The 26,147-nt window shown below is 40.2% G+C and overlaps 1 protein-coding gene across 2 annotated transcripts in view; it reads right to left on the minus strand.

Annotated features, from left to right (window-relative positions):
- KIAA0825 (KIAA0825 ortholog) overlaps positions 1-26,147 on the minus strand; it is a 425,985-nt gene that overhangs the window by 381,515 nt on the left and 18,323 nt on the right. For both annotated transcript variants that reach the window (XM_055133965.1, XM_055133956.1), the window contains one exon: positions 15,550-15,683. The gene's annotated coding sequence lies outside the window, so the exon portion shown is untranslated. The remainder of the gene's footprint in view (positions 1-15,549; positions 15,684-26,147) is intronic.

Below are 26,147 nucleotides of genomic sequence, written 5' to 3' on the forward strand. Positions count from 1 at the left end.
TTCTTTAAAAAATTATATCTGTGCTCAACATAGTAAAACCTTTATATTACTTGGGTACTAAAAGTATATAAACTTGATTCTTGACACATTTTAAAATTATTCATTAATTTTCTCAGTTGAACCAATGTTCATGGATTTTCCTGAAGAATGTATTTTTCAGATATGATTGTGCTATTTTTTTCAAACTGGGTGTAAATAAAATTTAAATTGCTGACATTTTCATTTGACTCTCCTATATACTCTTCCTTAGCTGGTAATCTATCTGGTAACCTTAGTATATAGCATATTCTTCTAGTAGACAACATTTTCAAGTAGAATTGTAAACAATAAATTACATAAATGTTTTTGCACAAAAATCTTCACGTTTTTTGCTCAAGAATTTTAAACAAAAAATCTCTTTAAATTAACATTATTATTTAGAGCACTGCATTAAATTTTGATACTGCAAAGTTACTTTCCTAGTATAACTTCCTGACCACCATATAAATGTATCCATTAAAAAAGAAGTTGCCTCCACAAAACTCATCAGATAAGGGGTTGATATCAATGGTATATAAAGCACTGGTTGAACTCTACAAGAAGAAAACATCCAACCCCATCAGAAAATGGGGTGAAGAAATGAACAGAAACTTTACCAAGGAAGAGATACGAATGGTCAAAAGGCACATGAAAAAGTGCTCTGCATCACTAATCATCAGGGAGATGCAGATCAAAACAACCATGAGATACCACCTCACACCGCAGAGACTAGCACACATCCAAAAGAACAAAAGCAACCGCTGTTGGAGAGGATGTGGGGAGAAAGGGACCCTTCTACACTGCTGGTGGGAATGCCGACTGGTTCAGCCCTTTTGGAAAACAATATGGACTATTCTCAAAAAATTAGATATTGAGCTCCCATTTGACCCAGCAATACCACTGCTGGGAATATATCCCAGAGAAGCAAAAAAGTATAGTCGAAATAACATCTGCACTTACATGTTCATTGCAGCACTGTTTACAATAGCCAGAATCTGGAAAAAACCTGAGTGCCCTAGAACAGATGACTGGTTGAAGAAACTTTGATACATCTATACAATGGAATACTATGCAGCTGTTAGAAAAAAGGAGGTCATCAAATTTGCGTATAAGTGGTTCGGCATGGAAAGTATCATGCTAAGTGAAATGAGTCAGAAAGAGAAAGACAGACATAGAAAGATTGTACTCATCTGTGGAATATAGAATAACAGAGTAGGAGACTAACACCCAAGAATAGAAGAATAGTAGAAATAAGTACCAGGAGGTTGACTGCATGGCTTGGAAGCTGGCCTCACATTCTGGGGAGATGGCAACTCAGAGAAGGGATCACCAAGTATAATGAGGTTGGAGGCCATGCGGGGGAAGGGTGATGCAGTCTGAATGTGGTCTAGAGACTGAACACAGTGGTCACTCAACACCTCTATTGCGAACCACAACACCTAATGAGAGAGAGAGAACAAAAGGAAATGCCCTGCCACAGTGGCAGGGTGGGGTGAGGGGGAGACGGGATTGGGGAGGGCAGGAGGGATGTTGGGTGTACCGGTGGTGGAGAATGGGCACTGGTGAAGGGATGGGTTCTCAAACTTTGTATGGGGGTAACATGAGCACAAAAATGTATAAATCTGTAACTGTACCCTCATGGTGATCCACTAATTAAAAATAAATAAATTTTAAAAAAATTAAAAAAGAGTTGCCTCAAGAGATTTTCCCTGAAATCCAGATGACTAAAAAAAAAAAAAAAAAAAAAAAGGAATATCACAGTTCAAATATATACATGTGAGATCTCCTTATTTAACTTATTGTTTCCTTTCTGATATCACATGGATACACTTCAATGTCTTACTATCCATAAGCTTTGTTTTGGATCATTGAAATTCCCTCAAAGCTATTTGTCTTCCAATTGTTGAACACTTTTGTTGGTGTTGTTTTGTTCTTGGGCCATACCCTGCCATGCTCAGGGCTTACTCCTGGCTCTGTGCTCAGGGTTTACTCCTGGCTCTGTGCTCAGGGCTTACTCCTGGCTTTGTGCTCAGGGCTTACTCCTGGCTCTGTGATCAGGGATTAGTCCTGGTTATGTGCTCAGGAATCACTCCTTTTTTTGTGCTCAGGGAATCACTCCCGGGAGACCATACTCTGCTCCTGGGATGGAACAACTGCTGGTTGCAAACGAAACATATGTCTTAACCCCTATACTTTGAATAAAGACAAAGATAGATTTTAAAAAATTGCCACATTGTCAGATTTAAAGAAAAGTTAGAGGACATTTTGACATGAATATTTAGTACAATGGGAGGGCATTTATGTCAACTTGCAAGGTAAATCCTCAGCCTCAAACTTTAAGAGTACTTTTTCATTAAGTCATTGTGATGTACATAGCTATTCATAGTTGAGTTTAAGGCACAAAATGTTCCAGCACCAATCCCACCACCAGTGTCAGCTTCCCGCCACCAGTGTCTCCAGGCTTCCTCCTACCTCCCAGCCTGCCTCCTTAACAGGCACATTTTTAAGCTTGGTGGTTGTAGTTTGGGTCTCCTGCTTTCAGTGTAGGCGATTTGATTCTGTGGTTTGGATATAGAGCATCTCTCTACACCAATGATATATTCAAGGCCCTGGACACCTCTGCCCCATGATTTCCTCCTGGTCACCTCTTCTCATGACTCCCCTGGACTTCTTTCCTTCCCTGTCCTTTTCCTTAGATGCTCAAACACTTTTAAAATCCAAAAGAAAAAGCATATGCTACTATGTTTAAGTCAGTTTGGCTTACTAAGTATCAGTCTAATCATAAAATTATGGATTACTTATTGTGTAGACATAAAACAAATTTTTACTTTTGGAAACTTCATCTCCTATTTAGATTAGAAGAATTTGCATATACTTTGGATACAAATATAAATCACCATATATATCACAAAATATTCTAAAGGTTCTAAATTTATTAAAAATGTTTATGATCTTACATTCCACAACACTTCCTTTCTTCCCTTCCTTTCCCTCCCCTCCCCTCCCCTCCCCTTTCCTTCCCTTCCCTCACCTCCCCACCCCTCCACTCCCCTCCCCTCCACTCTCCTCCCCTCCCCTCTCCTCTCCTCTCTTTTCTCTCTTTTCCTTTCCTTTTTTTGAGACAAGCAGGGCTCCCTAGTAATGTGAACTTGACAGTGCAGAGTCAGGCCCGGCAATTCAGGAACACAGGAGCAATGCTTGGGGTACTAATACCAAATGATTTTACCACTAATGTTGAAATTTGTAACTCCATCTACAATTATATTCACAACAACGTCAAATGTTCTATGGAATGAACTTCTAAATGCTTTATTTTGAGTTAATGAATTAGATAGGAAACTTTTGGAATTGTTTTTTAAAATTATTGATTATAATTATCAATTGATCAATTGTTAGAATTAATTTTTTATAGTTATTCAATGATGCTTAGGAAAAATCTTCACTGTTTTGCTATTGAAGTGCTTCTAATGGAGCCAACATATATCTCAGCTATTATTTCACCTTTCATACATGCATAAGAATACCTGAAACTGAAAATGAGAAATTAAGTGAAAAGTCTTGCTTTACACATTGGTATGTACTAAGTAATAAAATGTAATATTTTCGGGCACTGTGCATTAATGTGTTAATTACATACTACTGCTAATATTCATTGATGCATTGTTGCTTTTTAAAAATCACTGCCCACAAAAAGCTATTACAGAATAAAAAACTGTCTCAACAAAATAGTAAATAAGCAGTTGTTGATTTACACATGGCAAAACACTTGAATCCATATAATCCAGACTATATTCACCTGACAGCAAATTTAATAAAGGTTGGAAAACAGGTTGGAGCCACAGTGCAGTGGGGAAGGCGCTTGCCTTGCACATGGCCAACCTGGGTTGGATTCCTCGGCATTCCATATGGTGCCCAAATATCTCCAGGGGTAATTCTTGAGCGCAGAGCCAGGAGGAAGCCTTGAGCATCGCCAGGTGTGGCCCCAAACCAAAAACAAAAACAATACAATGTTTTTAAAAAAGGTTGGGAAACATTGTGCAATGTGTGGGCAGAACCTGGGCCTGGCACAATGGGCTGGAATAGCAAGTGGTCAGCAGAGGTCCAGCACTGGATTCTGCTGACCCCACAGTCTCCAATGCCTACACACATTAGCTGTACCTAACTGCTCATGCCAGAGTACATTATCAGCAAGCACCTTGATACATGTGCTGTGCATTCATGCTTTCCTTGAAAAAGATGTGTTAGTTTGTATTACTTCTGGAAAAGAGAAATGGGTAACCGCCAATTTAACCATATGCTAAAGTGAGAATTCTGTTCACTACAACTGGCATCTCACATAGCAGATAATGTCAAAATGTAGAAGTACAAATTGTAGGTCTACCTAAAGCTTCTGGTTTATTTATGTAAATAATTATTGAATTATATGACTTAATATTAAATGACTTAAATCCTATTAAGTCATCATTCAAAAATGAAAATTCTGAGACAAACTATACATAAATTACTACAATGAGCATATCTCAATACTAATAAGATAAAGGACATAAACTGGGACTATCCTGGGAAAAATGGACATATGATATGATGCTATTTAAGTGGTAACTTAAATAATGATACATAGGGCCAGAGATACATCATGGGGTTATGGTACTTGCCTTGCATGTGGCTAAAACCAAAACAGTGGTTTGCATTCTGGCACAACACTGGCTCCTCAAGCACTGATGAGAGTTGACCTCACAACATATATATGTATATGACATGATTTTCTATAAAAATTATAATCTAGTTCTTTATGGTATAACATGTAAATATTTCTAAAATATTCTTGTTTAATTTTAAAGAGTTAAGCTGTAGAGTATATTAACCTTTGTTACCTTTGGAAAAAAACAAACTCAAACCAACCATCCCCAAACTGAGGAATGATAAGCAGCAAATTATTAAAAGTGTCAACCTATGGGTGATAGAAAAGAAACAGGATAGGAAAAGGGAACTTATGCTGTTACAATCTTCTGTTTTTGTTTGAACTCATCATAATCGAACAAGCTCTATTATTCATGCATAGCCAAAATAAAACATCTCTTTATTTAAGTAGTATAAGGTATTAGCTAATTGAATATTACTGGAGAGCAGTGGACAACTAACTACTGGACTCGCCCTTCGGCTTTCTACTGCTTGAGTTATACAATAGGTCACAGCAGAAAATAAGACTCTGGGGAAGTTTATGCAGTAAGAGCAAAATTATTACAAAAGAAATTTTAATCTGAATGACAATTTATGAAAATATTTTTAACATTAGAAATTGAGCTTCCGTTTGATCCAGCAATACCACTTCTGGGAATATATCCCAGAGAGGCAAAAAAGTATAGTCCAAATGACATCTGCACTTGTATGTTCATCGCAGCACTGTTTACAATAGCCAGAATCTGGAAAAAACCCGAATGCCTGAGAACAGATAATTGGATAAAGAAACTTTGGTACATATACACAATGGAATACTATGCAGTTGTTAGAAAAGATGAAGTCACAAACTTTGCATATAAGTGGATCAACACGGAAAGTATCATGCTAAGTGAAATGAGCCAGAAAGAGAGACAGGCATAAAAAGATTGCACTCATCTGTGGAATATAAAATAACAGAATGGAGACTAACACCCAAGAATAGTAGAAATCAGTACTAGGAGGTTTGTTCCACGGCTTGAAAGCTGGCCTCACCCTGGGGGAAAAGGAAGCTCAGATAGAGAAGGGAACACCAAGTAAAGTGTGGTTGGAGGACCTGCTCAGGATGGGAGATATGTGCTGAAAGTAGATTGTAGATCGAACACGAAGGCCACTCAATACCCCAATTGCAAACCACAACACCCAAAAGGAGAGAGAGAACAAAAGGGAATGCCCTGCCACAGAGGCAGGGTAGGGTGGAGTGGGGGATGGGATGGGGGGATGGGAGGGATACTGGGATCATCTGAGGTGAAGAAAGGGCTGGTGGAGCGATGGGTACTCGAGCATTGTATGACTGAAACACAAGCATGAAAAAATGTAAATCTGTAACTGTACCCTCACGGTGATTCATTAATAAAGAAATAATAAATTAAAAAATAGTAAAATAGTAAAAAAAATGTTCTATTTGGTGGAGGAGTTTCTTAGAACAGATGTCTTCAAAACTTCGTATTTCCTGTCAGTGCATTTTGAAATACTCAAAAATGTTTATAGGAGATCTTATACTTAAGAATTAAAGACTTTGGGGCTGGAGTGATAGCACATTGGATAGGGCATTTGCCTGGCATGCGGTCGACCCAGGTTAGATTCCCAATATCCCATATGGTCCCCTGAGCACTACCAGGAGTAATTCCTGAGTGTAAAGCCAGGAGTAACCTTTGTACATTGCCAGGTGTGACCCAAAAAGAAAAAAATAATTAAAGACTTTAAAATATTTGTAAAATTAAAAAACAAAAAGAAAAATGATAGGAAGGAGGTAGGGCAAATTTTGTTTTAGACATTATGATTTTGAATGATTATACCCAAAAAAGTCCGGAAGAAATTGTGAATATATATAAGGGGAGTATGTGAAGACATATTTACATATAGTGTTATTTATACAGATCAGGATGCTAAAATTTTGGATCTTTTTCACTTTTTAGACTATTAATTCACAGTAGAAAGAAATGCTTCACATCAAATGTGTATGTGTGTATACAAAAGTGTCATGAAACATCGTCTACCTAACAAGGAGTTTTAAATGTTCTATCTATTCTAAACAATTCCTGTTCCTTTTCTTCTTTATTTTTTTGAAAGTTTTCCACAGCTTACAAATTGACTTGCATTTTGACTTACAGATTTCAGATTTAAAAAGAGATTTTTGTGTATCACTGTATCACTATCACTGTCATCCCGTTCATCGATTTACTTGAGCAGGTGCCAATAACGTCTCCATTCATCCCAGCCCTGAGATTTTAGCAGCCTCTCCTTAGTCGTCTTTACCAATGATTGGACGCTCTTTCAGGGTGAGGGGAATGATAATTGTTATTGTTACTGGTTTTGGCATATCGAATATGCCACGGGGTGCTTGCCAGGCTCTGCTGTGCAGGCAGGATACTCTCGGTAGCTTGCCAGGCTCTCCAATATATATCCCTCTATGATGATGTGTCATGTGGCTGCTTTGAAGCCTCACATTCCAGGAATATGCTCACTCACGTGTGAGGCTCGGCCTGAGTGTGTGGAAAGTGGCATGGAGCGTGGCGGCAGTTGGGTAGTGGAGGCCGGCTGCCAGGGCTGGGCCCCTTAGGGCAGAAAGGGCTCTCATTCAACCCCCTCTGGGGTGCCCTGAATGGAAACAACCTGGCGCAGAGTCCGGTGGCAATGTTATGGGACATGGTTATGGGACATGGTTAGTTGCGAGTATAGTTTGTGAGCAACTATAATTGATAAACCACAAGAAAGGTCTATGAGAAAGGGTCAGAAAGGGAAAAAGGCTGAAAATTAAGGACTTACTGGGAGACCAGGAAGATGAAGTAACTGGAAGGAGAAGACAGAAAAATAATGTCAAAGAGGACAATTTTGCAAAAAAAGGAATGAGTAGACAACAAAAGCTTTCAAATTCAAGTCTTAGCCTCCATTACTGTATTTCTCAAATTGTAACACAAGACGAATTCAGGCAGAATTTAATAGAATTTTGTTAAAAACTCAAACATCTGGCCTTATTCCAGACTTAGCAAATGAAACTCAGTTGGTGTGGGCCCTGGAACTAGCAATTTAAAAATTTCTCAGGGCATTCTTTTCACCAAGTATTTTTTATCTCAGTGCCTTTCACATATCAGCTTTAAAATGGTACTTTCCAGGAACATGCAATCTCACTTCACACATTAGCTGTATCCTTGAATAGTTGTTAAATAAGTACTTGCACACCAAACTTTAATTCCCTAAAGACTACTGTGATTAATTTCAGAATTATGTTCACCCAGAAGGAAAGAAACCTACTTCTGGGACACTTAATCTTTAAACAAACATTCTTTACCCATGTAATTTTTCTATATTATTTATGAAGCTAGTTGGTAAACAGGCTTACAATTCTCATTATCTTTATTCAGTTTTAAATCACATATATTTAAAAATTCAATATACTGTTATTACTTTTCCTTTTGACTTTGATCTGACCAATTGAACTTAACTTGTTAAGTGCCACAATCAGGTGACATGTGGTAGAACTCACAAATAAAAAATATAACAGGGAGATAGATCGTTCTTAGAAAATTTTTAAAAAGTGATTTATGATTTCACTAACAGGAAGGACAGCCTTCTATGCATTGAGCTCTGCTAACAAAACGTGGCAAATTATTGCTAATTTATAAACAAGAACTATGAGATAGGACTCTATTTTTTAAATGCTTCCTGACTGATATTCACTATATGATGAGGATATTTTTTCTTGCTATTTTTACTGCTGCATTATCATTATCTACAACTGATAATGATAGCTTAAGCATATATAACTCATATGAATCTATATTTTTCAAGATGGTAATCATAGCTAACAGCAACAACTGTAGTAGACTGTAGCACTGTCATCCCGTTGTTCATCAATTTGCTCGAGCAGGCACCAGTAACGTCTCCATTGTGAGACTTGTTGTTACTGTTTTGGGCATATCATATACACTTGCCAGGCTCTGCCATGTGGGTGGGATACTCTCGGTAGCTTGCTGGGCTCTCCAAGACAGACTGAGGAATTGACCCGGGTAGGCCACGTGCAAGGCCTACCCACTGTGCTATCATTCCAGTCCAAAAACCATAGTAGGTAACATTAATTCACCTGCTTCATATCAGGACCTGCTCTAAATCCCTTGCATCAATTAAGTCCTTTCATACTCATAACAATCCTGCAAAGTGCCATTTGGGGGAACCGAACCTGGCTGAGCTGGGATGAAGGGGAACAAGAGGTACTTGGCCCTGGAGAATCATACCTAGCCTATGCTCAAACTCTTTGAGCCTTCTCCAAGGCCCTGACATATCACTTCAGTTCTTATTTACCAGAAGATGAAGCAGAGGCACAGAGAGGTGAATAATTTTCCTGAGCTCCAATGGCTAGAAATAAGAGCCTATGATTCAAATCCAGACAGCAGCCTCTAGAGGTTGTACCTGAAGGCAACCTCCTATGTACTGTAGTAGTAACAGTTTCAGATGCTTAAGTAGTTGGTGCTGCTATAGAAAGATCTGTTGTTAAAGTCATTTTTTAGATAGATATGGTTTCAATATAATTTGGGTCTACATTGTATCTCTCATCATTTTCAGTTTTATACTTTATTATAATTGTTTAATATTAGCCCTGTTTTAGGCTTCATCAGTGAACTGCCCCTTTTCCTTCCCCCAGAGACAGTGCTCTTACAAGCACTCCTAATCCCCTGAGTTTATCTTAAACCTTTCCTTTGTGCTTTACCTCTCCTTCTGTTACCTAGTAATTTCCCCAAGTCAGACTTGGTTACTTACAAAGTCAAACCTTCTGTGACTCTGGACTTCGTATCTGCAGTGAATTATTTGCTTTTCTCTTTCCCTTTTAACCTTTTCATATCTTACTATAGAGCAATGTCCTTTACTTCAACACAGAGCAAAGTTCTTTGCTTAAGGACACAAGAGCACAGCATATCGTGTGCCCAGCTCCTGGTGCTGCTGGCTGGGGTTTTCTCTCCTCCGCTTCTTGAGGCTGAGTAGGCAGGCGGGGGTGGGGGAGGGCAAGTCAGGGTGGTGGGAGCATTGCTGCAAGGGGGATTCAGTGCTGAGGCCCTCTGGATGTGAAGAAAAACTTTGAGCCATGGAGTTGGTGTTTACAAGAACTTTTCTGAGCACATATCTATGCTCTGCTTCTAATATTTGGGAGTTAATTCACTCAAATATACCTATTCCTGGGCATGCATCATAATTACTTGACTCGGACTTCAGTGGCTATAGTTCCTAAAACCACAAAAGGTGGGTCTCAAAGTGGGTCTCGCCAAGGGAGGGACTTGGATGGACCCAGAGCAACCAGCAAAGCTACCACGATATCAATGGGACAGATGAGGTCTTGATGCAAACCTGTGTGACTTAAGAGACATGACCCCATGGGGTAGAAAAACTAGTCTGAGATTTATGATAAAAGCCTAGCTGGCTTTTAACCCTTGCTTGCACTCGGAACCCAGAGAATCAAGTTTTGGAATCTGTATCTCTTACTGTGTTTATCCAAATAACTGCAAGTATTAATGAGACGTAAACTTAATTGTTAAATGCGTACTAACAGCAAGGGAAAGAGAAAAGCAATATAGATGCCCCTGGGAGACAGAGAATCTCCTTGAGTTAATCTCCCCATGAGAATCGCCTCCATTGAAATGCTTCAGCTCTGTAAACGATCAATCACACTTACTCGTAGTACTGTACCTGGAACCCCCTCAGATTGTCTTTATAAGTTACTGAGCTCTGGAATTAAATGGGCCATTTTGGTCATCTATCTGTGAGTTCCCATCTCTTTGTTCCTCTGCTGGGGAGGCCTAGAAAGGCAGTTCTCGGCCACCGAGAGTGTCGCACACTGAATTCACAATAATGATAGAAATATCCCAAAAAACAGTACGATGGAGATTAAATATCACATCAGACACAGAAAAAGAAATCTAGCTAACAGATAATAAATCTAGATAATTTAATTTGGCACACAAGGGCAGAATAGCATAGCAGCTTAGATCTCTGTTTCTTAAATGTTAATGAATACCAATAACTGGGAGTCTTGCTTAAAAATGCAGATTTTTAGTAGGCAGAGCCTGAGATTCTGCATCGCTAACCACTTCATAGGTTATAGTAATACTGTTACCGGACAAGGGGGCACATTTTGAGTACTGAGAGCTTAGTGTGAGCTCTGAAGTCAAATGCTAGTATTTGATCCCAGCTTCATGCCTATACTAGTTGCATAACTTTCAAGTATGCTCTACCATATCTATAAAATAGTGCGATCATTAGAGGGTTGTTATGAGGATTACATGACATAATCCATGGATAGTACTTTGAACAGTTGCTGGCATCTAGGAAGCACTCAATAAATACTATCTCTTAATATCACAGAAACTATTAAAAGCATATATTGTACCCCATTAGAAAGCCATTTATAGAACTGACTGATGGAAAAGAGCATCACTGTACATTGAAGGACATTAAATACGTAAGTTAGATCCACTAGCCAGCTTTATTAAATTCATAAATCTGAAGTGCTATACATGAATTTGCATAAAGCTGGGTTGGCCTATAATATTGAAAAATAATATTCTGTCTCACTACAAAAAATGTTTTATACTTTAAGTATCTGAGTTCTAATTAATTTACATAGCTGACTCTGAATTTAGAAATAGTTTTGAGTAAAAATTTTCATTTTTATTAAATACAAATCAGAACTAGTATTAATATGAGCCATAATAATGATAAAAATATCTGTTCAAACAAGGGCACTAGTGCAGTTTAAGTAAATTTGGAGGATTTCCCCAAAAGTTTCACAGATATTTCCAAACTACTACATAATACTGCATAAATTCCCACTTGTTGTTGAGCACTGGAACATAGAAAAAATATTAGTTGTAGGAACTGCAATGTTTTAATGATGATGCCATGAAGGAATGAGTAGAAAGGTAGTTAGAGCAAGGAAAGATAAGAAATCACTCCAAGTGCTACATGCTCTGCATGCAGGAGGTCTGGGTTCAATAGCTGCCTCCACCTGGATGTCTGAGGGATGGTGAAAGCAATCCATGAACACTGTGCAGGATGTAGCCCTTGGGAACCACCAATGAGGCCCCATAACCAAAAAAGCAGAAACAGAACCAGGAATGAAGATGAAATTTTATAACATCTTACTTTCAAAATAAAAGTTATTATTGATCATGTTCAACATGTGGTTTGGGGAGGCAGCTAAATGGCAGAGCACTTGCCTCGGTTGTTTAAGGAACTGGAATGGATTCTGAGCAGCACAAAACAAAAATTCAACATTGCTTGAAAAAAGAGTTAGAGTACACTCACTGTATCACTGTATCACTGTCATCAATTTGCTGGATCAGGCACCAGTAACATCTCCATTGTGAGACTTGTTGTTGCTGTTTTTGGCATATCAAATATGGCATGGGGAGCATGCCAGGCTCTGCTGTGCAGGCAATATACTCTTGACATCTTGCCAGGTTCTCTGAGAGGGATGGAGGAATAGACCCGGGTCGGCAGCATGTAAGGCAAACGCCCTACCCGAAAGAAAGATCATTGTTCTTCCAGTCACTGATACAAGGATGTTTAGTGGTTCAATCAAGAAGGAGATGAGAGCTACCAGTGCTTATTAATGGCTAGCTAGAGGATTAGTAGTTATGAATCACCAAAAATAAAAAGATCAAAAAATTGTTTGCCCTTTTTCTCACTTTTATCTCTACTCAACACAGGGGATGGGAAAGATAACTGTTAGTAGATTTTAACATGTTTATTTTTATATATTAAAACTAGACTCAGCATAGACAATATAAACATACCTTATGAGATCATGACAGAAAAAATATACAGAAGTATATATATATCATGTCCTTTCATATTATTGATTTCACATTCTTCAGATAGATACCTAGGAGTAAAATTTCTGGATTGTATGGTGAGTCTATTTTTAGCATCTTGAGAAACCTCCTTAATGATTTCCAAAGAAGCTGGGTTAGTTTGCAGTCCCGCCAATAATGTATGAAGGTTTTTGTTTATCTCTGCAAGATTGTCAAGACTTGTATTTAGTCTATCCCATTCTACAGGAGCCTTTCCTTGAAACTGATGATGAGCTTTTCCCCCACCATCTGTCTATTGGCTATTAATATTCAGTCCCTAAGTCCATAATACTAGAAGAATAGGTAAAGAATATGTGTTCTATATACACAATGAAACACTATTCAGTTACAGGATGGAATGTTGCCACTTGTTAAAAAAATAAGTGAGAGGCCAGAGCAATAGTACAGAGGGTAGGGAATTTGCCTTGCATGTAGCCAACTCATGTTTGATCTCTGGCAATCCTATATGGTACCTCCAAGCACATCAGGAATAATTCCTGAGCACAGAGTAAGGTAGGATAGGTCCTGGGCACTTCTAAATATGACCTCACCCCAAACAATTGAAGACAAAGGGTGTAATGCTATGTGAAATAAGTCAGAAAGAGAAAGACAAATATCTCTCTCTCATATGTGATATTATAAAGAAACAAAGCAAGGGGACAGACAAAACTCTCAGTGGATTCAGACTTCAGGACTGAAGCTGAGAGGGGGTGGGGGAGGGGTCACAAAAGTGAAAGAGGTGCAATAGATGCAGTAATTTCTGCATTTTGGAAGCAAGCCTGGTGTGACAAATTATACCTGGGAGAAGGGAGGAGGATTTGGGTAATATCCAGTGGTACACAGGAGCTATTCCTAGCTCTGTGCTCAGTGGTCACTCCTAAAGGTGCTCTGTGCACAATATTCAATTCTGGGAATGAAACCAGGTTGGCATGCAAATGTGCCTTAACCTCCATGCTATTTCTCCAGCCCAAATTTCTTTTGAACTATGAAAAGGCACTCCTTGAACATACACTAATGTAAATCAACATTGGTGTAAATCAATTAAAAATTTTAAAATAAAAACAAACAAGGAAAATGAAGAAATTCAAGTGAGCAAATTATTTTTCTTCTCGGCCATTTTTTTCTTTCTGTGCAGATCTAGATAAGCAATGCTTCTGGCTGATCCCTTAATATGTAATATGATAATATAATTTTTATTACAACAAATTGAACTCATTTTACATTGTGCTTTGTATAATAAGTGTTACTTTAAAGGAGAGGTGGGGGGGCTGGAGTGATAGAACAGTGGGTGGGGCGTTTGCCTTGCACGCAGGAGACCCAGGTTTGACTCCCAACATCCCATATGGTCCTCTGAGCACCACCAGGAGTAATTCCTGAGTGCAGAGCCAGGAGTAACCCCTGTGCATCGCTGGGTGTGACCCAAAAAGCAAAAAACTATAAATAAGTAAGTAAATAAATAAATAAATGGGAGGTGGGGATTTTACTCCCCCACCACCAAGCCTGCATTAAAAATGCATAAAAGATAGGCATGTGGGAGATTTTAGTGCAATTTTTACCTATATTCACAGTAAATAAAAGTTTTTCATTGAGATCACTGTCAGATTTTTAACATGTACTTACGAGGAAAACAACCGTAGAAAATGTGAGAATTGTGATTTTACCCTCTAAGAAAGATAAAATGATCAATTCATTAGGAATATATATATAAAGATACATATATGTATATATATAATAAAGAGTGTGAACATAACATAATTATATCAACATCACACCTCATTCTTTGGGTTTACATTGGTCTAAATCAATTTCCTTATTTAACAAGAATTTATCAAAATGACTGTGCTTTCTTTTTCAATGTAAATAGCAAGGATTAGCTGTCTTTGAACCCCAAAAAAGACAAATTCCACTTCAGGTGTGACCGATTTATGCCTCTGAGATGTTTCTTATGCATTGTTTAATGACCCCAACAAACAGAAATGTAGAAACCTACTCGAAAAGTTGTTATTAAGGTTGTGCCACCAATCAAACCAACAAGACAATTTAAAGTCAAATTGACACACAACCCCAGAGCAGTCTGTTCCATTCTAAATTAAAAAAAGAGATCGAGAGATACAAGGTGAAATAGTGATGGTATGTCAGCATCCCCTTTGAAACTCCTGAATTTTGTCACTTGGTATTTGTGTCACAACCTTAATATTATTTAAATATAGGTTTATATCTATTATTTAAAAATATCTTGAATTGGAGGCTCTTTTACGCTTTGAAGAAGCCAGTCTCAAAGCTCTGCAGTCCTAGTTTGCCACTTTTATTAGAAGTGCTGCATAAAACATTGGCTGTTGACAAATCTAACTCATTAAAAGGTGAGATGGATGCATTTTAAAATAACTGCTGTGCATCATTATCCACAGCACCTTTTATAAATTATTCGTCTTTTTCCTTTTGACTGAACTTGTCACAGTTTCCTTTCAGAGTCTGAGTGTTATGCCTTAGAGTCAATGCTTTCAACATGTTTAGACAAGTCATAAGTTAAACAAGCAGTGGTGCTTTATTTTCCAGAAATGAGAAAGGGTAGCAGAAAAACTTAGATTATTTCATACAATTCATTGATTTTTAACTAAAGACAAGGAAAGTCAGTTAGCAGTGATTTCAACTTACACAAAGGATTTAAAAATAAAGCTATACCGTTCGGGTAGCAGGGAGAATTCCAGAGAAAGGAACATAAAGAGAGATGTTGGCAGCTCCGCTGAACTGTTGTGCAAGAGATTTAGTTTAAAATTGAATTGTGCTTCCCCTGACAGGTGAGATCAGGTGTATCATAAGGCTGACAGCTGGCTGGCACACATACTTCCCAAAGAAAAACGCTAACCGTCTTTCTCTGAGAGGCCAAAGGAATAGAATTATAGAAGCATTCAAGGAAACTGAGTAGGCAGAGTACAAATTATTCAAAGTATGAAGGAAAAACATTTCTTACCTAATTTTGTTTCGGAAGACTTAGAATGAGCTGGTGCTTGAATCCTACATAGGTGGAAAATCTTTTCCTTAGAAGGTATGTTGCCGGCAGAACTGTCCCTTTCTTTATTATTTTCAGCAGTCTCTGAAACATACCTGTAACATAATTAATTAGACATAGTTTTAAGACTGCTATGAAGCAGTGAGTTGGGTATATTTACCACGTGAGGTGATTCTACTGGTAGTAATAATACTACTGTCATTAACAGGCTGAGCCAAAAGATGAGGGAAATTCATAAAGGCATCCTTTATCAATGCTGAAACACTGAAGAAAAGAATAGTAAAAGGAGGAAACTGGGGCCAGAGCTATAATAGCTCAGCCGCAAAGCACGTGGCTTACGTGTGTGAGGTCCAGGGTTCCTTCCCCAGCTCGCAAAGCAAAGAGAAAACTAGCAGGAAGGTTCATATTAGAGGCACAGTGAGGACAGAGGGACTTCAGAAACTTATACTCAAAATACTTCTTTCACATTCACTTTTATTTTTCAAATGTTCCTTAAAGATAGATTATACAGAATAAAGGCTAGTTGAATTATGAAAACAAAAAAATGCCTTTTAACACAATTGCCTTTTTTTCCCCTGTGAGTGGAATTGTCTAAAACTGTTTATTGATGCCATTTCCCCCTTCTTTTGAGCTATCGTGTTAAAGATTTGGGTTCGAATGATCAGGAGCAGGGGCCTGAGATGGTCTATTTCTAGCAAGCTTCCGAGCCGTGCCACTTCCAAGCAGTGATGAGCAATCCTTTCACTCACAAAGTTCTGCCACCTACTGGCTTTTCCTTTTGCCAGAGGACACTGCCGTCCTGCACTTTGTCTTTCCACACAGCATCTGGCAGAGTAGGCAGGGGTCTCCTGAACTGTGCTCGGGGGCTGGTGGGCCACGCTGGAAACATTCAGCCAGGCTGTGTGGGCCTGACGCGTGCTTGGAGTGGCGGTGCCACCGGCAGAGGGACAGCAGAGCCACCGCTCGAGGTGCTCAGGAGCCACTGGTGCTCCCATGGTACGCACTGCAGTCCTTGCGGGAACTCCTATTAAGTAAAACTTACTAGCTAACCTCTTTTTCTTTTAGCTAGCCAAAAATAAAGAAATTAAAAAGTAGAGTTGGGGAATGAAAGACATGACAAAAGGGGTTCTCCCTGTGTTCATGAGTGATTCCCGCCGGTGCTGGGGAAGTCATGCTCGTGTTGTCAGGGGTCTGAACTGGGGTCTATGGGATGCAAGGGAAACACTTAAAACATGTTCTAGCTCTCTGGCCCAGAAAAACCAACATTTTTTTACACTTTGTTTTTAATTGAATCACAGTGACAGACCATTACAAAGCTGTTCATAATTGGATTTCAGTCATACAGTATTCCAACAGCCATCCCTCCACCAGTGTACATTTCCCAGCACCAATGTCCCCAGGTTCCCTCCCATCACCCTCCACCCCCCACCCCCACCCCTTGCCTAACTCTGTGGCTGGTGGAAAAGCCAACATTTGAAAGAAGTCCAGTTTGCCCAAAGCAATAGAAAAGATCATTATGTTAGGTTATCAGTCAACTGATCTCTTGGTTACATGTAAGTTAACTTGAAAATTGATAGTAAAGAAGCATCCAAATGTTTCTCTAGTTATTTACTGAATATGCTCACACATCAGGTCTTTTTGGTGTGGCTGGTGTATGAGTGTTCCCAGGTAACTATTACGGCAGGAGTGAAGGGCTGAGGCTGCCCAGTAAACTAGTTCATTCCAGTGGTCATTTTAAATCTTACCCATAGAAAACATGTTCAGTCCAAAACAGATAATAGGATAGCTGGAGGTGGGAAATGGGCATGAAGGGAACCCCCAGCTAGACAATTCCTTCTTTGACCCCTACACTTGCACCTGAGCAGGCTGAAGTGCTGCAGGATGCTGGCGTTGGCTGACGAACAGAGAAAAGCTGAGGGCATGGGGAGCCCCTGGCCATGGGAAGAGAGGAAGACCATGCAGCACCAGCGACACTCTACAGAGCGCCCGTGACAGAACAGTGAGACCAGCATAGACTTGGAGGGACGAAATAACACCGCAGGTAGCAGCATAGAACCAGCATGAACCAGAATGACACCAGGACATAGAACACAGGGAATCCAAAGCAGCCTTCTTACATTGTTAAAGAACTGTAACTGCATAAGTACATGGAGTTCTATATGCAAATATTTCAATTAGTCAGGAATAAATCCTCTTTTATGGTGACATTAAAAACATGAAAGTGTTTAACTATCTCACAGTGATTCAACAAAATTTTAAAAAATAATAACGATAGCACAGCGGGTAGGGTGTTTGCCTTGCACTCGGCCCACCCGGGTTCGATTCTTCCATCCCTCTCTGAAAGCCCAGAAAGCTACCAAGAGTATCCCGCCCACACAGCAGAGCATGGCAAGCTACCTGTGTTGTACTCAATATGCCAAAAACAGTAACAACTAGTCTCACAATGGAGACATTACTGGTGCCTGCTCAAGCAAATCGATGAGCAACGGGATGACAGTGATACAGTGATGGTGACATTGCTAACATCCTGAGTTCCAGCTAATAATTCACCAGAAGCAGACAAAAACCCCCCATGAATGGACAACCTGGAGATTGGGTTCAAACAGTGAAAACGTAGGAATTAGGCTGAGGGAAATGGTTCAGTCCCTTCAAAGAGCTAAAGGAGAGATACAAAATCTAGGAAGCTATTACAGAGAAATGTCACCAGAGCTGAAGTCAGAAGATTCTTTAGACAATCCCTAAATAACTGGAATTGTTTTCTTATTGGCAATTCAGCTGGCTGCAGGACGAAGGGACCTTACTGATAACATTCAGTCGAGTGTTTGACTAAAGGAAAACTCTTAAGACTCACTATTAATGTTGTTAACATTAAATGCCTGAATAACAGCAGATATGCTTGATGGTGGAGTACAGGAAAGGGTAAAGAAAAGGGAGGCAGTAACTAAAATTATCACTGTACCACTGTCATCCCGTTGCTAATCGATTTGCTCGAGCGGACACCAGTGCCATCTCCATTGAGTGACTTGTTGTTACTGTTTTTGGCATATCGAATACGCCATGGATAGTTCCAGCCCAACTAAAATTATAAACACTATTGCCATCAAATTCCTTTGAAAATGTGTTCATGATATACTATAACCGCAATTATGAAGGAAGGTATGTAGAAAATTACTAAAAGAGGTAAAAATGGAATAAAAGAGAACATGTATATATCACGGTGCAACTATTTAAAACCATGAGCACAGACTTTAATAAAGAAGCTCACTGAGGGGCTGGAGCAATAGCACAGCGGGTACGGCATTTGCCTTGCACGCGGCCGACCCGGGTTCGATTCCCAGCATCCCATATCGTCCCCCGAGCACGGCCAGGAGTAATTCCTGAGTGTAGAGCCAGGAGTAACCCCTGTGCATAGCCAGGTGTGACCCAAAAAGAAAAAAAAAAAAGAAGCTCACTGAGCATTCCCCGCCTTTCCAGATACTCTTTTAATAAGGTGAAAAGTTGTGAATGCTGTTGCCAAAGGGTACTGACCTGAGCTTGAGTAGTGACTGATGCTTAAGTCACAAAGATCTTAAAGTAGGTAAGCAGAGAAAGCCAACTGCTCTATTAGTCCAAAGTCATGATTCTAGAGACCAGAGAGGAACAAAGCTAGCCACACCTTCCTGGTCCATCTTGAGGTTGAACCAACACTTGTACAGAGATATCATCACTTACATATGACATTGGAAGAATATCATAAATAAAAAGACAACCAGATTTGTGGTTACAGAGGTGTGCATTGTGAGGGTGATTAGATAAAAGAAGTCAAAGGTTCAAATTGCAAGTGATAAGAGAAACAAATATGAGCAATGTAATATAGAACATGGAAACTGTACTTAACACTACTGTGTGGTATGTTTGAAAGTTGTTGTTAAGAGCATAAGTCCTAAGAATTCTCATTGAAAAGGAAAATACTTTTTCTTTTCTTTTGGTTGTATCTATGTGAATTGATGGATGTTAAATAAACGTGTTGTGGTAGTTAAGCCACAAAGTATGTGATTCACATCATTAAGCTGTGTACCTAAAGCATAATTCAGGCTCAATGAGACCCAGAAACAAAGATCCTCTGCCTGCTAACACCAATCTCCGGTGACCCAGGGGTCACACCCATAAGACCCACCCTGCTGGTGCCAGATAAATTCCTCATCAGCCGAACTCTACTACCCAACTGCCTCCACGATCCAGGGCACCTTCTGGACTCCAACTCAAGGCCGCACTTTTTTGCATCAATACTGCACCATATTTGGTGGGGTTCAAATATGGTGTGAAGCATCAGAACATTTATAATGGTGCCTAAAGGCCGCCCTAAAAGCCTCCATCCCTCTCGGAGAGCCTGGCAAGCTACCGAGAGTATCCTGCCCACACGGCAGAGCCTTGAAAGCTACCCATGGCATATTCGATATGCCAAAAACAGTAACAACAATGGACCTCATTCCCCTGACCCTGGAAGATCCCCCAATATGGCAGTATTATGAAGGACGAACAAGGAGAGGCTAATAAAATTTCAGGGACAAACTAGGCTGCCAAACAAAGGACTAAAATGACTGTTCACGCTTTTAACACATGTATGCTGGCATTGGAAGCATCCATGGAGGACCTAATGGTGCAAATGCAGAAAACCAAGTATGACGTCATTGGATGGATGGAGAGGAGGTATTGAACAGATCACGCCATTTTCTATACTGAAGAACTGTTTGTTGGAACATGCGACAGTAGAGGCACTGGTGGTGTCAGTGTCCTTGTCAACATGAACTTGGCCATGAGCATTGATTCGTTTGCATTCCTAACAACTCGAATCGGATGTTTACGTTTGAATAGATGTAGCTCATTGCCGGCAGTTCCTATCTATCTTCGTTGTCTGTGCACCAACATCCAACTATGAAAAGAAGAAATTGAGAAATTCTACATAGAGCAGGACTGGAGAAATTCTATAAAGAAGACCACACCTTCTACAAGGTTATTGTCGGTGATTTTAATGCCAAGATACGACCTAGAAGGTCACCCGAAGAACTCCATATCGGGACCCACCACCTAGAATGGAATGAACAGGATGAGAGACTGTCTGAGTTCATCATGTCAACCAAGACCATCCATGCTAACTCACAGTTCCAGAAGGCCGAATCTGAATGTTGGACATGGGAGACTCCCAGTGGACACCTCCACAACAAAATTGACCACATTATATCCAATTGATGGTTTTGCCTGACCAATGTTGCTGTTGTCCCAAAATTCCAAACGAGATCAGACACCATCTCCTTCATAGCGCTGCAAAGTTGAAGAAGAGAACTCCAATAATGACCACCAACTGGAAGCTCTTCAGCACTACTGCAGCAATATGGGAAGATGCTATTGTTGACCACATCCATGAGGAATATGATTGGCTGATTCAGCACCTCCATGATTGTGTGAGGAATGCAGAGAGAGAGAAAGCCACAAAAAGTCACCTGTCTTCGGAAACTCTCGAGCTCATTTGCCAACATGGTCTGGCACGAGCCTCGGGAAATCACAAGCTAAATTCCGCTCTCACAAAGGTGTGCAGAGAAGCAATAAAGGAAGACCTCAAAGAAAGAAGAGTAGCAGTGTTTGCCGATGAGGCAGAAGCTTAAAAAAGTGTTCAAAACACCCGCCTGTCCTTCAACAACTATAAGACCAAGATGATTGCCCTCCAATGTCCTGATGGATCTATCACATCTTCCAGAAGGGCAATGGAAAAGGTTATCCATAACTTCTATTCAGATCTCTTTGATAGCCACATCCACCTGCCCACATACCAAATTCTGAAGGAAGGATATGTCGTTCCCAGCGTTTTCCCTTCCAAAATCTGACACACCATTTCATTGGTAAAGAAGCGTACAGCACCTAGTCCAGACAAGGTCAGACCTGAAAACCTAAAGAATCTGCCGCCAGTACTCATCAATACACTGGCTCGGCTCTTCACACGCTACCTGTCAGAATGCAAGTTTCTGTCCCAATGGAAAACCAGCAGGATCGTCCTGTTGTACAAGAAGGGAGACATCCACAACACAGGCAACTATCTCCCAATCTGCCAGTTGTCCATCTTCTACAAGTTATTCACTCAAGTCTTCCTGAATTGGATTGACAGAACACTAGACGAAGGACAACCATGCGAGCAAGCCAGGTTCTGAGAAGGACTCAGCATGGTTGATCATATCCACACATTGAACAAGCTCACTGAGGTCTCACAAGAGTTGAAGATGCCACTCTGTCTAATGTTCATTGATTTAAAGAAGGCCTTTAAATGGGTTTAGACCTTGACCTGACACCATGCACAAAAGTCAGATCAAAATGGATTAAAGACCTCAACATTAGACCACAAACCATAAGGTACATTGAAGACAAGGTCGGCGAAACCCTCCACGATATTGAAGATAAGGGTATCTTCAAAGGTGACACGGAACTAAGCAATCTAGTAAAAACAGAGATCAACAAATGGGACTACATTAAACTAAAAAGCTTCTGCACCGCAAGAGATACAGTGACCAGAGTACAAAGACTATCCACAGAATGGGAAAGGATATTTACACAATACCCATCAGATAAGGGGTTGATATCAATGGTATATAAAGCACTGGTTGAGCTCTACAAGAAGAAAACATCCAACCCCATCAAAAAATGGGGCAAAGAAATGAACAGAAACTTTACCAAGGAAGAAATACGAATGGCCAAAAGGCACATGAAAAAGTGCTCTACATCACTAATCATCAGAGAGATGCAGATCAAAACAACCATGAGATACCACCTCACACCACAGAGACTAGCACACATCCAAAAGAACAAAAGCAACCGCTGTTGGAGAGGATGTGGGGAGAAAGGGACCCTTCTTCACTGCTGGTGGGAATGCCGACTGGTTCAGCCCTTCTGGAAAACAATTTGGACGACTCTCAAAAAATTAGATATTGAATTCCCATTTGACCCAGCAATACCACTGCTGGGAATATATCCCAGAGAATCAAAAAAGTACAATCGAAACAACATCTGCACATGTATGTTCATCGCAGCACTGTTTACAATAGCCAGAATCTGGAAAAAACCCGAATGCCCCAGAACGGATGACTGGTTGAGGAAACTTTGGTACATCTATACAATGGAATACTATGCAGCTGTTAGAAAAAAGGAGGTCAAGAACTTTGTAGTTAAGTGGATGGGCATGAAAAGTTTCATGCTGAGTGAAATGAGTCAGAAAGAGAGAGACAGACATAGAAAGATTGCACTCATCTATGGTATATAGAATAACAGAGTGGGAGACTAACACCCAAGAACTGTAGAAATAAGTACCAGGAGGTTGACTCCATGGCTTCGAGGCTGGCCTCACGTTCCGGGGAAAGGTCAACTCAGAGAAGCGATCATCAACTACATTGCAGTCGAAGGCCATGTGGGGGAAGGGAGTTGCGGGCTGAATGAGGGCTACAGACTGAGCACAGCGGCCACTCAACACCTTTGTTGCAAACCACAACAGCTAATTAGAGAGAGAAAGCAGAAGGGAATGCCTTGCCACAGTGGCAGGGTGGGGTGGGGGGGAGATGGGATTGGGGAGGGTGGGAGGGACACTGGGTTTACGGGTGGTGGAGAATGGGCACTGGTGAAGGGATGGGTTCCCAAACTTTGTATGAGGGAAGTGTGAGCACAGAAGTGTATAAATCTGTAACTGTACCCTCACGGTGATTCTCTAATTAAAAATAAATAAATTAAAAAAAAATAAAAAAAAATAAATAAATAAAGAAGGCCTTTGATTCTGTTGAGACTGAGGCAGTCATCGAAATCTCGGCCAAACAGGGTGTTCAACCCAGCACATCAATATCCTCTGCAAGCTATACTGCGGATTCACCACTAGGATCTCACCATTCTACAAAGTGTTCATCGACATAAAGAGAGGGGTTCATCAGGACGACACCATTTCACGGAAACTCTTCAGTGCCACCCTAGAGAACATCATGCAATGACAGGAATGGGAAGGACTGGGAGTAAAGATAGACAGTCAGCAACTACACCACCTCTGCTTCGCTGATGACATCATTCTAATAAGACCAAACATTGGCCAAGCAGCACAAATGCTGGCCAACTTCGACCGAGAGTGTGGAAAGGTCAGACTGCAGCTGAGTTTTGTTTTTTTTTTTTTTTTGCTTTTTGGGTCATACCCAGCGACGCTCAGGGGTCACTCCAGGCTCTACACTCAGGAATTACTCCTGGCCGTGCTCAGGGGACCATATGGGATGCTGGGAATTGAACCCGGGTAGGCCATGTGCAAGGCAAACGCCCTATCCGCTGTGCTATCACTCCAGTCCCAGACTGCAGCTGAATTTCACCAAGACAATGTTCACGAAAAACAAACTAGTCCCTGACATTCCATTTGCTCTCAACGGAACAAACATCTCTGAATGCAGCAGCTATGTGTACCTGGGTCGAGAACTCAACATGAGGAAAGACTTGGCGCCAGAACTGCACAGGAGGAAGAGAGCAGCATGGGACGCCTTCAAAGGCATCAAAGAAGTTGTTAAGAGGAGGAAGAACCTCCGACTCCAGGCACATCTTTTCGACTCCACCATTCTTCCTGCACTAACATATGCCTCAGAGACCTGGGCCCTACGAAAACAGGATGCTATTTGGGTATCCCAAAGAGGACTCGAAAGAGCTATGCTAGGAGTGTCACGTCTCACTCAGGTGAGAGAAGGAATCCTGAGTTCTGACCTCTGTCAATGATTAAGAATCAGGGATGCTGTCTCGTTTGCCAGGACATCAAAAATCAGACGGGCCGGACATGTAATGCGATTCCGAGATGACCGCTGGACTAGAGCTGTTACCTACTGGATTCCACGGAAGGTCAAAAGACACGTGCCTGCCCACCTACAAAATGGTCAGACTTCTTCACCAAGACCCTAAATAAATGGTTTGAGGCTCTTTGTGGTGTTCCTGGAGTGAGCAGATGCCATTGTGCCACACTAGCATGCAATAGGGACAAATGGAGATGTTACTGGCACCCGCTCGAGCAAATCAATAAATAATGGGATGACAAGTGATGCAAATGATACCTAAACTATATATCATATTGAATTTTAATTGTAGCTCAGTAAGTCTGGAGGAAATAAAAAGCCAACGAAAAAATTTGGAGTCAAAGTATAATAAATCAAAGGAAAATTTGGGGCTGGAGCAATACCACTGCGGGTAGAGCGTTTGCCTTGCACGCGGCCGACCCGGGTTCAATTCCCAGCATCCCATATGGTCCCCTGAGCACCGCCAGGGGTAATTCCTGAGTGCAGAGCCAGGAGTAACCCCTGTGCATCGCCAGGTGTGATCCAAAGAGAAAAAAAAAAAATCAAAGGAAAATTCACTAGGCAGACTTGACAGAAGATTCAAGATGACTTAGAGAAATAATTAGTGATTTAAGATCGCACAATCTGTGAAACCAAGGAGTTTTTTTTTAAGTAACTGAAATTCAGAGAGCCATATCAGACAATCATTCCCATATCCAAACATATGCAATGCTTCCCAGAAGGAATGGAAATAAAGAAATAGGAAGAACAGTAGGGCTGGAGCAACAATACAATAGGTCAGGCATTTGCCTTGTATGCATCTGACTTGGTTTTAATCTCCTGCAGCAAATATGGTCCTCACTACATGGTATGGCCCCAAAACAAACAAAAGAAATACAAAAAACATATTAAGAAATAAAGGTCCTTGGAGGGTGGGTGGGAGGGGGTTATATTGGGGTTCTTGGTGGTGGAACATGTGCACTGGTGAAGGGATGGGGGTTTAATCAGTATATGACTGAGACTTAAACCTGAAAGCTTTGTAATTTTTATCACAGTGATTCAATAAAACAAAAAGTTAAAAAAAAGAAATAAGGGTCCAAAAATATACCAATTTTGATTAAACATATTAAAAACACTCAAAGAATCTCAACAGATCCCAAGTGCAAAAGCAATTAAAAAAACAAAACTTTCGAGCCACATCCAGCTGTGTTCAGGGCTTACTCCTGCCTATGCACTCAGGGATCAGTTATTCCTGGCAGTGCTTCAGAGACCATATGCAGTGCCAGGGAAGAAATTTGGGATGGTGGAATGTAAAGTAAGTGTCTTACCTGCTATAGTGTCTCTGGCCCCAAAAGAAAATCCTAAAAGCAACAAAAGAAATCTCATCACATGTAGGTAAGTATCAATGATAGAGCAGTTAGGTAGAATGAGAAATTCAAAGTACTGAAAGGAATAAAACTATCCATCAAATATTCTATAGTAGAAAAAAACTATAAATTAAAGGGAAAATAAAGTTAACCTCAGTTAAACCTGAGGTTGAAGTAAAAATTGAAAATTTGTTGTTAGTAAGCCTGTCTTAAGAGAATACCAAAGTTTTTAGGATGAAAGAATGACACTGCATGATAACATTAATTCAGAGAAAGAAATAAAGAGCTCCAAAAATAGTAAATATGTGGATTAATATAAAAGACTTTATAAAATGTTACTTTTGTTAATTTTTAAATATATAGGTAGCATAAAGAAATAACGATAAGA

This window comes from Sorex araneus, chromosome 1 (genome assembly GCF_027595985.1).
Source record: "Sorex araneus isolate mSorAra2 chromosome 1, mSorAra2.pri, whole genome shotgun sequence".
In the NCBI taxonomy this organism is placed as follows: domain Eukaryota; kingdom Metazoa; phylum Chordata; class Mammalia; order Eulipotyphla; family Soricidae; genus Sorex; species Sorex araneus.